We start from the raw sequence: 15,979 nt of genomic DNA, 5'->3' as shown, positions 1-15,979 counted from the left end.
TGTATTTGTTACGTTTGACGAGGCTCCTTAGGAAAGAGTCAGAGGACATAATGTTGGTGGATGATTGCGTTTTATGCGAAGAAATGCAATTATATCGAGAATCAACAAAAGTAGTGTTTTCGAATATGCAATCCACCCCCCTACATTGCGGACAAGGACCAGATAATTACTTTCTCCCCCTACAAACTGACCAATTAAACGCAATTTTTTTAAATTTTATATCTACTTTGTTATTTTTAATGGAGGGGAGGGAGGAGCTATTTATATCCCCACAATGCTCCGTAATTTAATTTCATCAGATTTCAACTACTGGCCTGTCACATCGTAAATTTGTCGAATTTCGAAATCCACTCCCTTTGGGAAACATTTTGATTGTTGAAATTTTCCACCGCGACGATGAAGACAAAGAAAGGGGGTAACTATTTCCGGGAAACCGAATTAATACGTTAATCGCATTATTCAAAATACCTCGCTATTTTGAAATATTTTCCTTAGAAAAACCGCGTAGACCTTTTTAATTCTTAGATACTATACGGATGAAAAAATACAGCGTTTTCTTTTGGTAATCTTGTTTATTGGTTGGTTGACGTGAGACGTGAATCAACGTCATTTGAAAATTTCCCCCACTAAGAAGTTTTCACTTTTCAATTAAACTTGGTTATAAAGCAAATATTCGCGGATTAAAAAGGTACAGGGAAACGTTTATCACGACGAATTGTTTTTTTCGATTCGCTATCCGTCGATTAATTAATCCTGCGTAGAATTTTTTTATTCCATCTCTGCGAGTTCGTCGGTATAAATCGAAGTTTTTGGTTTTTCTTCGATTGCGAATGACATCAAAGTACGGTGGTATTTTAAAGATATATAGCAATTTTTCAGCAACGTTCAACGCTGTTAACCTCCTGGTAAGTAATTAAAACGCAGATATTCGCGTAATTCCATCCCCTCCCTCGACTCTTTCTCTAGTTCAAAGCTGCACATCACGTCCTGCGATGATGCGAAGTTACTCGTATTCTTGTTTTAATCAAAAAGAACACCGCGGAGTGCTGGGATTAGGATGAAAAAAGCATCAACTTAAAGCCAAACAAATAGCTGGGTATTCGCGAGTTATTATTTTTTAAATTTTTTCACCGAGGTTTGTTCGAACGAGGTATTAAATAATACCGTCGTCGTTGGAAGATTGTATCTAGAAAAACCTAGAGAAACTGCTGCGAGATTTTCGATGATGGACGTGGTGGTTTTTTTTTTTTTTAATTAACAGATTTATACGACTTTTGCTTAACTTGGCTTGAAAAAAAAAATCTGATGAGAAATTTGTATGCGGAGCTCTTCGTGTGTGCGGTAAAGATGAATCTGGTAGATGTGAATTTTCTTCGTGTGGTTGAGAAATGTTTTGTGCTGATGCAGCGAGAGTCGAGCTGCAGCACGAACGGAAATTATATTTAGAAAAGGGTGATTTTTATTTAATTGCGACACGAAAAATGGAATATAGGGGTATCTAGTCAGTTTATCCCTTTTTTTTTGGTTTGTCGGTCGGGTCGTGAAACAAGAAACCGGCGACCTCGTATCGTGTTTAAAAATTACGAGTACATACAAACACGTAGTTGGTTTATTTTCGAAAGACCTGCGAAAAACGCGGACCACAGATAGGAATTAACTAGCGCGAAAAAAGGTGTCTCGTATATACCTTTACCATAATGAAACGAGCAACGATGATGGTAAATTTGTCTACGACGACGACGACGAGCACTCAAGGGCAACTACCAAGTGGAAAAAAAATTGAAAAACATCATCCAAGATACGCAGGTTAAGGTATGCTATAAGGTATGGTACGCCAGCCATCCAGACTCATGCTGATAAGCAGCAGAAGCTAAGACTAATACGTATTTGAAATTTGCACGGTAAACTTTATGTACAGTACGAGCTTCGCCCCCGTTAGACTGTCGCATTGTGTACTTAGCAGGTACTGCGAAGCCGAAGGGAATATAATGAATGGGTCTAAAATCCTGCGTCTTTTTCACGCGCGTTCTTCTTGAAGACGACGACGAGGACACGAAACGCGACCTAGCCTGAGTAAATTTTAAACGCGTTATGAGAACCGATTTATTCATTCTTTTTTTCCTCCTTCGTCGTCGGAGAAAGGTCGCTAGCTCGTCGTAAATATTACGCTACGAGTTGATAAATTACATCGAGCTAGCGAGTATTATATTATATGTCTCGGGTTTGAATTTGAATACGGTTTGTATGGGACGTTTTTGGACAGCTGGATTTGGAGGATGATTTTTACAAAAGCGAAATTACGATTGAGGGTGAAGTGATTTGGTAATTTACGAGTGTTCTTTTTTTTCGATGGGTTCGAATTCGTTTGAGAATTAAGGTGATTGAAAGTATGATCGTGTTTCAGAGAGAAATCCACCGAATGAAAATTGGGCAATCTGTTTTTGATAATGAATCAACTCTTCAATTGATTCGTCTTAAATTATGACGACAGTTCCTACTCAATTCTATTTAAACTTTTTGAAAAAATAATAAAATCATGAATCTACACATATGACTCTTCTTAAGAAATTTGGTTCTTTTTCGATTCTTTTCAATCCTTTAACACCCTAAAGAAATTCAGAAGACCCACACAGCAAAATTTAATGCCCCAAAACACAGCATTTAGCTTCAGTTTTTGAACACTTTGACTTCTCGAAAGGTAAAATTTTCACATTTACATGCAACAAAATTGAAATGAAACTGGGTACCGTTATTGTGATTATGGTGGATCACACCAAAAAAAAGAAGAAAAAAAACTCTTACGCGTTTAGCGTGAGAAGACCGACTTTTCTTCAAATAAAAACATTTTACGAACAAAATACCATTTTATTCACTTTTTTTGAAATATTTGCAGTACAGCAATTGATCTATTTACAAATCGAATCGAATCACTTACGAACGATTGGCGATTAAAAAAATTGATTGAATTCTTGGCGAATCATTCGCAAACGGATCAACTAATTTACGATTGATTCGGTTTTTGTGAAACTATTGTAAGTGTAGGAATTGATCTGTTTTCAAGCGAACTGAATTAAATCGAATCAAATCGAGTCATTCGCAGCCGATTGACGATTGAACAAACTGATTGATTTCTAGGCGAATCATTCGCGAACGAGTTGATCAATAGTTACTGAATCATTCGCGAACAAATTGATTCGTATAAATGACTCGTTCGCGAACGAATCGATTCGTTTAAGTGACTCGTTCGTAAACGAACCAATTTGTATGAGTAACTCGTTCGCGAACGAATCAATTTGTATGAGTGACTCGTTCGCGAACGAATCGAATCATTTTTTTGTGAATCATTCGTGAACGAATTGATTCGTATAAGTGACTCATTCGCGAACGATTAGATTCGTTTAAGTGACTCATTTACCCAATTTTTGATGAACCGTTCGCGAACGAAATGATTCGTATAAGTAATTCATTCGCGAACGAATCGATTGATTCACTCAATTTTAGGTGAATCATTCACGAACAAATTCAATAATTTTAAGTGAATCATTCGCGAACAAATTGATTCGTATAAGTGACTCGTTCGCGAACGAATTGATGGTGAAATATTCACGAACGAATCAATTATTCATTTTTTGTGACTCATTCGCGAAAGAATCGATTTGTATGAGTGACTCGTTCGCGAACGAATCGATTCGTTTAAGTGACTCATTTACCTAATTTTTGATGAACCGTTCGCGAACGAAATGATTCGTATAAGTAATTCATTCGCGAACGAATCGATTGATTTACTCAATTTTAGGTGAATCATTCACGAACAAATTCAATAATTTTTAGTGAATCATTCGCGAACAAATTGATTCGTATAAGTGACTCGTTCGCGAACGAATCGATGGTGAATCATTCACGAACAAATCGAATCATCGCGAACGAATTGATTCATTTAAGTGAATCGTTCGCGAACGAATTGATTCGTTTAAGTGACTCGATTGCGAAAAAATCGATTTGTATGAGTGACTCGTTCGCGAACGAATTGATTCGTATAAGTGACTCGTTCGCGAACGAATCGATTGATTTACTCAATTTTAGGTGAATCATTCACGAACAAATTCAATAATTTTAAGTGAATCATTCGCAAACAAATTGATTCGTATAAGTGACTCGTTTGCGAACGAATCGATGGTGAATCATTCAAGAACAAATCGAATCATTTTTGTGAATCATTCGCGAACGAATTGATCCGTATAAGTGACTCATTCCCGAACGAATTGATTCATAAATTAAGTAAAGAATTGATCTATTCGTTTCTGAATGATTCACCAAAAATTGAGGATCGTATTAGTAAGTAGTTCGTTGTTTTAAAAAAATTTTGTCGCTTGATAAACTTGGAAGCCTTGAACTTTTGGAACTTGATGATGATGACGAAATATCCGCTAAGTTGCCTAGTTGTGAAATTTCAAATTTGATCAAAATCGATTCTGCCGTTGCTAAGAAATTAAATTTTAAATGAATTCATAAAAAATTTAATTTTTAAAATTTTAATTTCTCAGATAACGGGTACTTCATCTGCCACGAAGGTTCAAAAAGTAGCTGGCAGCTTTAGAACGACTTGAAATCCACCTGCACGAATCAATTTAATGAAATTTTGTGGTAATTTCAAGTTTCAAAAATTTACTTCGGGCTCCAAGAATTTCCAAAAAATTGCTGGAGGCTCCAAAATGATTTAAACCCGCCAGCAGTCGACTCAATAACGTCTTTAAGTTGGAGTACAGCGTAAATTTCGGATTTCCAACTTAATTTGATCAAATTTTGTGGAAATTTCAAATTTCAAAAATCTACTGGAGGCTCCAGAGCTGCTCAAAACGTTTTGAAACCGTTTCCAATCAATTTAGCGGGTTGAAAATAGGGTAAATTCCAAATTTCAGCATTGTAGGTAAATTTGGTAACATTTTGATTTTTTCCCTCATTTTTGACCCAAATTTGATTTTCAACAATTCACCAAAAATTGAAAAATACACTTTAGCATTTGAAATTTTGGCTGGCGATAATTTTTTGCACGTTCTCTCGATCTAGCTTTGTCCAGTTCAAAGAATTTCGTGTGAGTCCAATGCTGGAAAGCAAAATTTGCGATTTCGGCTGACCTGTCAATCCAAATGGTCGCCATTACGTTAGAAGGGCAAACTTATATTTAGGTAAGTTGGCTTTGAAATGTTTCTTAGGATATCTCCATTAAGAAAGAAGTTGTCCCAAAGGGTCGGTGGGGAGGGGGGGGTGCAATTATTCATATTTTCAGACGCCGGAGTACTCAGGCAGGAACAGAATCCTGAAAACTCTATTTGAGAGCTGGACCATTCTTCTCAGAACAGGTTGGGTATGCCCTAGAGCGAAAACCCCATAATTTTTTCAAAAATGCTTCAAAATGAAGGGTTTTTCCGAACTTTTGCCAGAATTCTCCAAAAAAAAAAAACTTCGTGATCCGACCTAACGATGAGTACCTAATTAAACCATATGATCAAACAGGGCTATTCGAATCTCATCATACAAAGCTCGATATCTGATCAAATCACTCATCTCAGGGTGGAGGATATATGCAGGTCACCCAAAAGAGTAATCAATGGTTCTCAAAATGACACGATTCAATTTTTTGACGATAGATATTACGCAGGTAACCCATGAAAAAATTAACGAACACTAGGTAGGCACTCTGAAGTAAATTCCCAAAGATTTTCATCTACAGGTACATTTACGAGCAGACGTATTAGTTCATGCCAGCGAACAATTCGCAAAACTCTAACCACAAAATCAATTCACGCATTGATTACTTAGTGTTCATCTGCACAGCGAGCAACATATGGTACGAGCATCCCATCAACCAAAACAAAAAATCTTGGTTTGCTCGCTCAGTTTAGCCAATTAGCGAACAGCTTTGCGAAGTTGCCAGTTGCTCGGTTGCTCACAGTTGCTCCCTATGAAGGTGAGATAATCGACGATTGGAAACACGTAAGATCGATACCTAGATGATAAAACAAACAAGTACCTGGCATTACTACCAACCTACAGTACACATTAGGTAAACACACATGCTACACGCAGATGATGTTACGACGCGATTCCTTCATATTATTTGAAGAATGAAACACGTACGTACACCAAGTCACAACACTACACATGTGGCAATCAAAATGAATCACGTTAGTCGCAAAGATTTTTTTCCTATAAGATAATCCAGAATTTGTACCTTAATCGCAGTCGTCGTTCTTTCATCTAGTACGTCGTTTCATTTGGAACATATTAGTCGAAGAATTTTTCTACGATAAAATACGGAGCAAAAAATTGTGGATTTTTCGTAATAGTCGATGTTCATTGTTCACTCGCGTAAAGCACGTCGTCGTTTTATTCGGTATATTGTAATTTTACAATCAGCACCTCTCGAGTACTTCCATTAAATTTTTTAAAAAAATGGATATTCGGATCTTGCTGTTTTTTTTGGTTTTGGTAATATCTCTCGTAAGTTCAGGAAGAGTAAAGCATGCATCGACGGAATATGAAACCATTGGCGGGTATGTCACTCAGTGTAAAAAAAAAGAATCGTTGCAAAATTTCCATTTATAGTTCAGTGGCCAAATGTATCTTTTGGTCAATATACGGAAAATTATGATAAAGCTTTGAAATTTGGTATGGTGAACAAGGACACCAAAAGAAAATTTTTAGGCACGGGAGGCAGTCGCCAAGTCTCATAAGAGGGGAATGGAGGTGATTTGGAGGAGGGTACATACTGGTGTCAATTCCACATGATTGAACTCCGCTGGGTTCGAAAATGTCATTACTTTCAAAATCTGCAGACGAAGAGGCATGCCTCAAATTTGAGATTTTTTGAGTGAAGTTTTTGCATTTTTCTCAAAAATACCCCAAAATTACAGTTTTTATTCAACCCTAGACGACACTCTGACCTTCCATGGACATTTTTATGGTCATTTTCGGATTCTACAGGTCAATTGCAATGCGAATCGACCATTATTACTTTCGCATACCTCTACCCTGGGCGTACGGAGGCGTCTAAAGGGGTTAAAAATTGGCTTTTTTTCGGAATTTTCTTTCAAAAATCTGAGTTTTTGAACTGTGCACAGGATACAATTAGCGGGAGAAGGTTCTAATGTCGATTTTCGAATACTACAAAGCAAATGCCATCGAATAAGACTCGAAGGCACTTTTTGCACCCCTCTTGGGAGGCAGTAGAGGGGGTCAAATTTGACCCTCATCTTGCTTTTGTTGAATCAATTTTAGAAATGTAATCTACGTAAGTGTACTTTTTTTTTAATACCGGGATGATGATGTTTGTAGCAATGTTTTTTGTACCGTCGAACCCAAATTTGCAATCTATTTTTCACAAAAAATCGACATGTATATCGAAATGTAGGTTTTCAAGGATGCTGATTTCAGAAATTCCATCGATTTGTCATTTTGATCGAAGCTAAGGGGATGATACTGCATTCAAGGGGAAGGGGATGACATTTTTCACAAAAAACCGACATGTATATCGAAATCTAGGTTTTTAATTAAGGATGCTGATTTCAGAAATTCCATCGATTTTTCATTTGGGTCGAACCCAAAGGGGTGATACAGCATTCGAGAGGTGGAGGATGACATTTTTCACAAAAAAATCGCCATGTATGTTGAAATGTCTGTTTTCGAGGACACTGATTTCAGAAATTCTATCTATTTTTCATTTGGGTCGAAGCCAAGGGGATCGTACTGCATTAGAGAAAAGAAAGCTTGTGCTACAATTTTTGACAAAGTGAGAATTGCTTTTTGACTTCTTTGGGAGTTATAAAAATATTTTTTAACTTTTTCCTCGTCCAGTTTTCTTAACCACATTATCACATTCTTATGAAAGATCTCAGCGTACATTTACATGGAGATAGTGTCTTTGGAATGAAAAAATAAGGTATGGAAGGTTTGTTAATTATCATGATTTTTGAATAGTAAAGACAAATTTTTTATTCCACAATTATCGTTCTAAAAAATCTCCATCCAGTAACTAGCCGTTCACATAAATACCACGAATAATCGGAAATATTTGTCATCCCCCACGGGTTCCACCCAAATGAAAAATCGATGGAATTTCTGAAATCAGCATCCTTGAAAACCTGGATTTCGATATATGTACATGTCGATTTTTTGTGAAAAATGTCATCCTCCAACCCTTGAATGCGGTATCATCCCCTTAGCTTCTATCAAAATGACAAATCGATGGAATTTCTGAAATCAGCATCCTTGAAAACCTACATTTCGATATACATGTCGATTTTTTGTGAAAAATAGACCTACTCCCCCATATGATCTCACCCCCCCCCCTTTGAAACTTCAAAAATTATTGCAAATTTGGGTTCGACGGTACAAAAAACATTGCTACAAACGTCATCATCTCGGTATTAAGAAAATGTACACTTACGTAGATTATATTTCTAAAATTGATTCAACATAAGCAAGATAAGGGTCAAATTTGACCCCCTCTACTACCTCCCAAGAGGATTGTGAAAAGTGCCTTCGAGTCTTATTCGATGGCATTTGCTTTGTAGTATTCGAAAATCGACATTAGAACCTTCTCCCGCTAATTGTATCCCGTGCACAGTTCAAAAACTCAGATTTTTGAAAGAAAATGCCGAAAAAAAGCCAATTTTTAACCCCTTTAGACGCCTCCGTACGCCCAGGGTAGAGGTATGCGAAAGTAATAATGGTCGATTCGCATTGCAATTGACCTGTAGAATCCGAAAATGACCATAAAAATGTCGATGGACGGTCAAGGTGTCGTCTAGGGTTGAAAAACTGTAATTTTGGGGTATATTTGAGAAAAATGCAAAAACTTCACTCAAAAAATCTCAAATTTGAGGCATGCCTCTTCGTCAGATTTTGAAAGTAATGACATTTTCGAACCCAGCGGGGTTCAATCATGTGGAATTGACACCAGTATCGCCCCGTTAGCCCCATTTGGGAAAATGGGCGGTTGAACCCTCCTCCAAATCACCCCCATTCCCCTCCTATGGGACTTGGCGACTGCCTCCCGGGCTTAAAAATTTTCTTTTGGTGTCCTTGTTCGTCGTCGTCGTTTCCTTATAAGCGGTAGGCCTATTGGCCTGTCTGCTGTGGTGTGGAACCTGCCGAGGATGAGCCTGAGGTATTAGTGAGTTTCCTCCTTGGTCTCCCTCTGCTTCTTTTCCCCGTTGGTGTATATTGGAGGACCTGTTTTGGTGATCTTGTTTCCTCCATCCTTTTGACATGATTTCTCCAATCTTTCCTATACTTTTTTATCTTTTTCATAACTGGCATCACTTCGAGATCTGCTGTTATTTTCTCAGATGGGACTCTGTCTCTGAGAGTCACCCCTGCCGTTCTCCTCATGAACTTCATCTCAGCTGCCGTTATTGTTCTTTTATCAGTTTTCTTCAGTGCCCAAACCTCGCTTCCATAAGTCATCATTGGTATTGCTAGGGTATTGTACACCTTCAATCTTGTTTCTTTTCGCACCTTACTGCTTCTCAGGGTCCTATTTTTATCAGTCCTGTGACTCTCAGGAACTTTGCAATCTTTCCACCAACATCTACTTCTCCCTGGTATGATATCGTGTTTCCCAGGTATTTGAAATTATTGACCTGTTCAATGATTTTTCCATTTATTACAATCTTGCTTCTTACTGGTTCCTTTCCTTTGAAGGCCATTGTTTTTGTTTTCTCTGATGATATTCTCATATCATACTTTTCTGATGTCTTTGTTAGATTGTACATTGATCTCTGTAGGTCATCTTCTGTTTCAGCTAGTACTGCTTGATCATCTGCAAAAAGTACTGTTGATATTTCCTGCCTTCTGTCTGTCTTGATTCCTTTTGGTTTCATTTTCTGCCATTCTTTCACCATGTGATCCATGTACATGTTGAATAAAACACAAGACAGTGGGCATCCCTGGCGAACTCCCCTGTTTATTTCTGCTTGTTCTGAGAGTTTATTTCCAATTCGTACTCTTATTCTGGTGTTCTTATAAATGCTGTTTATTACCTTTGGCATTTTATATGTTATCTCTTCATCTTTTAGCACTTCAAACAGTTTTTTTCTATTGACCCTATCATATGCTTTTTCCAGGTCTATAAAGCACATGTGTGTTTCTAGGTTGTATTCGATCCTTTTTTCCATCAATAGTTTTACTGTAAAACTTGCATCAGTGCATGATCTTCCTTTTCTGAATCCGTTTTGACTTTCTGCAGTAGCAGGTATTGAGTAGACTTATTCCACTGTAGTTTTTCAGGTTTGACATATCACCTTTCTTGAACAGTGGTATTACAATTGCTGTTTTGAATTCTTCAGGTACCTTTTCTTCTTGGTACATCCTATTTAGGAATTCCAGCAGTCTTCTTTTGAATTCACCACTTGCATATTTGTACAATTCTGTTGGTATGCCATCTTCTCCTGGACCTTTTGCATTTTTTGCTGTTTTCAAAGCCTCTTGTAGCTCTCTAAATGAGATTCTGTCTTCTGGTTCTCCAATTTCTTCTTCTATCTCTATGTCTTGTGCGTTTTCATCACTCCAGAGTTCTTCAAAATATTCCTTTCCATCATTGATTTTTATTTTTGGCAAACCCACTCTTTCATTAAAATTTGTGTCAATTCTCCTTATGATCTTATACACCTTTGGCCGTAACTTGTATGTGTCATGCTCCAGGAATGTGATGAAATTTTCCCAGCTCTCTCTCTGTAATTTTCTGGACTTTCTCTTGACTTTTGCCGACTGTTTTCGATATTCTTCACCATCAACCTCACTTTTTGAGCTCATGAATTTTCTAAATGCCTGTCTTTTCTTTTGAATGAGTTCTTGGATTTTGTTGTCCCAATTCTTTATTTGCTTTGCCCCGATTCTGCATGGAACCATTCCTAAGCTTTCTTTTGCCACTTTTGTCACAATGGATTTGATATTTTTCCATTCTTCTTCTATGTCCTGGCTTTTTGGTATTTCTTCACTTATGATGTTCATCCGTCTTTGGTACAGCCATTGGTTGGTTGGGTCATCCAGGGCTCTTGTATTGATTTTCTTTTCATTTTTCCTGGCTGGTATTCTTGTTGTTTCCATTCTCATTACTTCTTGAACAAAATGATGGTCAGTGCCTATTTCTAGACCCCTGTATGTTCTTACATCCAAGAATTTCTTAGCAGCATTTTCGTTGGCTATAAAATGGTCGATCATTGAGCTTTGTCCTCTTGTATTGCTCCATGTCATCTTGTGATCTTTTTTGTGTTGGTAGAATGTATTCATGATTCTCAGTCCATTGAAAGTGCAAAAATCTATCAGTCTCTTCCCATTTGTATTCATTCCTTCTGTTCCATACATACCAGTTACTGTCTTGACACGCCTATCTCCTACCTGAGCATTCAAGTCTCCTGCTATTATCAATTTATCTTCTGGATTTACTGCTTGTACTGCCTTCTGTACTTGTTTGTAGAACTCTTCGCTTTGTTCCTCTCTTCCCTCTTTTGGTGCATATACTCCGATAATTGTAAGAAAGTCTTTCTTCAATCTCATCCTTGCTGATACAATTCTTTCATGCCATATGTTGTATGAGTCAATGTTTTCGCGGTGTTTATTATGTATGTGTAACATCACTCCGCCTGCAGCTCTGGTTTTCTTATCAACTCCACTGTAGATAACGATGTAGTTTCCAGATTCGATTGTTCCACTTCCTTTCTTCTTTGTTTCAGACATCACGGCAAAGTCTATATTTCTGCTGCTTAGAATTTCGTTTATTTCTGCTTCCTTGGCTGCATATCCTCTTACATTCCAGTTTCCGAGTTTGTATTTTCTTTCGTTTGCGGGTGTTTTTATTTTAACCAGGGGTTCACCTCCGCCTGGGATCCCATAGTTCCATCCGTTTCTTGTTGTTTGTGTATTTTGAGTAAGGTTAATTTTCGTCTGACTTGGTTACCAGCCATGCCAGATATATCACGGTGATAGGGCTGCTATCTAGGCCTCTGTGCTTGCCTGGTCCTCTTTTAGTCGCCTTTTACGACAGGCAGAGGGTACCATAAGGATATTCTTAACCCGTCCCTACATGGGGGGGGGTGTCCTTGTTCACCATACCAAATTTCAAAGCTTTATCATAATTTGCCGCTTACTTACAGTTCGCCACTGAACTAATAGTTTGAAGAAAAGACGCAGACGTTTGTTTGAGATAACGAATGATTTCATGAAATTAATTTTTTTTTCATAGTTGTTCGCGTAAGTATAAATGAATTTTAAAAGTCATATTATTTTACAGAAGCGCCATTTGTAACCGGTCCGATTCAGAGAAAGTCAAGATCTGTAAGAGAATTCGAGGAATTGGTAAGAAACCAACAGGCGAATGTGAGAACACCGTAATTGAATTCACCGATAAAAAGGCATCTTTTGGTATATTAATTTGTTATGATGACGGAGGTACACCTTTTGAATGTGTATACACCGCTTACGGCACCCCTATATACGTTAATTATACTGCCGCAGGAAATATAAATACTTGTGATTAAGTCGTGGAAACTTGGCAAATGGCAAGTAATTTTCCTTCAGATTATAAAACAAAATACGTAGCAACCGGTTGCTATTTCGTTTTATAATCTGATAGAAAATTACTTGCCAAGTTAATAGATCTCGGTTTTTTCCTGTGTAGTGACTTACAGGTTTTTTTCACTGAGATCTCTGTCAATCTTTATAGGTTATTACGTAAAATAAGTAGGTACCTACTCATTTTCTGTTTGTTTTCGTCATAATTTTTCATGATAAATATCGATTTTTTATTCAACTTGAACTCATGTTTTTATTTGGGAACACGAAGTGTATTTTTATACAGATACTCCCGCGTGATGGCGTGAAATATTAAGGGAAATTTATCTGTTCCTGAATTGGGAAAATTACCGGGTCTCCATTTAATTTATGGCCTCTGTTAGGAGGAGTTTTTCTAAAAACAAAAAAGGGGGGTATTATACTAAAAAAATTCCTCCAACATTTCAGGCCCTTGAAATCAAAACTCGGTCTTTTGCTACATGCTGAGAGCTTTTCATTAAAAAAAAATAAAAATAAAAAACAGTTTTGCACTCAAATGTTATGGAGAGGAGGGGAGGAAATTTATCGCTTTTATAGGGCTCTCGCAAGGAATTTTTTTCAAAAAAAAGTAACTCCAGTAACTAAAAAAGTATTTAACTAAAGAGCTATCAAAAACTTGAAACCAAAAAAGTTATACAAGACGTGAGCAAAACATTTAATGCAGAAAGAAATCACAAAAAAATCGGAACATTCTTGAATTCAAAATTTAAAAAAAAAAGATTACGAACTATAAAATAGATAAATTGAAATGTAACAGGTACCTGAAACTTGATTGACACATTGGGGATTTTAGCAAAATATAAGGACTCTTTTTGCTAAACTGCCAAGAAAAAATGATACCTTTTCTGAATTTTTGGCAGAAAATTGGAATATTTTGCAACTTTTTAGCAAAGAAATAATCGTTTTTTGTCATATTTGATATACGAGTAAAAAAGAAAATTTTTGGAAATTTGCTGGCAAAAAGCAAGATTTTAGCATATTTTCCACTTGATAGACAGCTTTTTGGCAATTTTTGGTCAGAAAAGCGATACATTTTCAGCATTTTTTTTTTTTCAAAAATTAAACTTTTACCATTATTGTAGAAAGCAATAATTTTTAGTAACTTTTAGCAAAAAAAGTGAGATCTTTAGACAATTTTGGTAAAAAGTGATCATCATTTTTGTCAATTTTGGCAAAACGCAAGACTTTTTGAAAACTACATTATCGGAAAAGTGACATCTTATTGAAACTGTTTGCTAAAAAAGTGATCATAACACTGAAAAGCGGGTTTTACCATTTGAAAAATTATGAAAAAGTGAACACTTTCGTGAATTATTCGCTTGCAGATATCATCAATTTTTTTCACTTTTTTTTCAAAATGTAGGTACCAAGGTATACTTGAAGAGTCCACGGAAAGAACCAGGTAAGTCGCTTTTTTAAACTTTTGTGTTACGGCGTTTTGAAGTATCGAATGCTCCAATTTTGTAGTGAATTTGAATTTGATCAAAGTACCATAATGACTGGAAATAGTTACATCACACAACAGCCCACAAACACAACTTGTGTGAGCAGGAAAATAACGTGAAAAAGCAAGGGCGATAAGGAAAAAATTGGCACATAAATTTTTTCTCCGGGAATGTGTTCAGATGAACCCCCTGAATTACCAAAAAAAAAAAAAACCGCACTTTCTATAACCCTGGAGCTAACTTTTTTAGGGGGGTAAAACCGATTCCAATTCACGTTTTTTTGCGATTTACTCCGAAAATATCGAGTTTACGATAAAAAGTACCATGACAAAAAATGTTCCCCTTCAAATTCTCGACAATTATTTGATACTACGCTCGATACCCATCCCTAAAAAGGGGTGTTTGAAAAAAGGGGTGGAAAAAGTAGGTTTCAAAAAAGGTCAGTTCAATAAATTGATCAAAGTTACCACTTTATATCATTCGTTTTCGCTCAATTTTTTTTTACAAAGCCTACTCACTCGAATATTAATTACACCACCATTGATAAGTTCACATTCGTACTCGGCGACCTCGAAAACATACCATTCGAAATATCACTCGACTTTTAGATTATTTTTTTGAAATTTTAGCCCCCTTGTTGGGGCACAGAGGGACATTGGGGAGAGGGACCCAAAAAATAAGTTCACATTCGTACTCGGCGACCTCGAAAACATACCATTCGAAATATCACTCGACTATTTGATTATTTTTTTGAAATTTTAGCCCCCTTGTTGGGGCACAGAGGGACATTGGGAAGAGGGACCCAAAAAATAAGTTCATATTCGTACTCAGCGACCTCGAAAACACACTATTCGATATATCGCATGTCCAGATTCCTTTTTCAAATATATGATTCAGTTGTGTGTTATACTTGAAAAATCAAGCACCCCCCCCCCAAATGGTCTGTAAAAAAATTTAGCACGCCAAAAATCTGAAAATTGGTGTAGGGGGTATTTTTTGGTCGCTGAATCCATTTTTGGAGTCCATTTTGCCCCAAACCTAAAACTGGGTGGTGCGGAGGGGGTAAATTTCAAAATTTTCAAAAAAATCGTGTGACATATCAAAAAGCATGTTTTTAAATCTCCTGAACACGTTTATGAGGTTATTTTTACGAAATAGTTGAAGGATAACCCAGGGGAGGGGGGTGAACTTCGAAATTTTCAAAAAAATCGTGTGACGTATCAAAAAGTATGTTTTTTAACCTCCTGAACACGTTTATGAGGTTGCTTTTACAAAATAGTTGAAGGGTAACCCAGCGGAGGGGGGTAAACTTCAAATTTAAAAAAAAAAATAATGTGACATATCAAAAAGCATGTTTTTTAACCTCCTGAACACGTTTATGAGGTAGTTTTTATGAAATAGTTGAAGGATAACCCAAGGGAGCAGGATAAACTTCGAAATTTTCAAAAAAAATTGTGTGGGGTATGAAAATGCATGGTTTTTAACCACCTGAACACGTTTCTGAAGTTATTTTCACAAAATAGTCCAAAGGTAACCCAAGGGTCTGGGAGAGAGAAATTCCAAAATTTTCAAAAAAATTGTGTGTGTATCAAAATGCATGTAACTTTAGGCCTATTCAATCTCGACTTTTGAAAGCAAAGTAGGCGGAGCTTAGCATGAACTGGTTTTGTGAATACATTGTGCTTACAAAGTGGACCAGTTATAAGGCTTGATAGTTTTTTAATGACGATAACCTGTATTCATTTTCAAGTTTTGAAGTTTTGATGCATTGGTAGTCGAGAATTGAACACTATAAAAGTAAATATTTTTACTGAATTTTTTCACGTACTTACTTTTTGGATTATGTTAGGTTAATCAAGTACCATTGAAATGTATACTCACTTTCACATGCTATCTCCACTGCTAAAACGTAAATTTTCATT

The 15,979-nt window shown here is 36.6% G+C and overlaps 1 long non-coding RNA gene across 1 annotated transcript; it reads left to right on the top strand.

Moving 5' to 3' along the window:
• Nucleotides 1-6,222: 6,222 nt before the first annotated feature.
• LOC135844476 (uncharacterized) lies at nucleotides 6,223-12,817 on the top strand. The gene is made up of 2 exons (XR_010558541.1): nucleotides 6,223-6,554; nucleotides 12,293-12,817. It is a non-coding gene; the product is annotated as an uncharacterized LOC135844476 (long non-coding RNA).
• Nucleotides 12,818-15,979: the final 3,162 nt, after the last annotated feature.

Source organism: Planococcus citri, chromosome 4, assembly GCF_950023065.1.
Source record: "Planococcus citri chromosome 4, ihPlaCitr1.1, whole genome shotgun sequence".
In the NCBI taxonomy this organism is placed as follows: domain Eukaryota; kingdom Metazoa; phylum Arthropoda; class Insecta; order Hemiptera; family Pseudococcidae; genus Planococcus; species Planococcus citri.
This window is presented reverse-complemented; position numbering and strand designations above follow the sequence as displayed.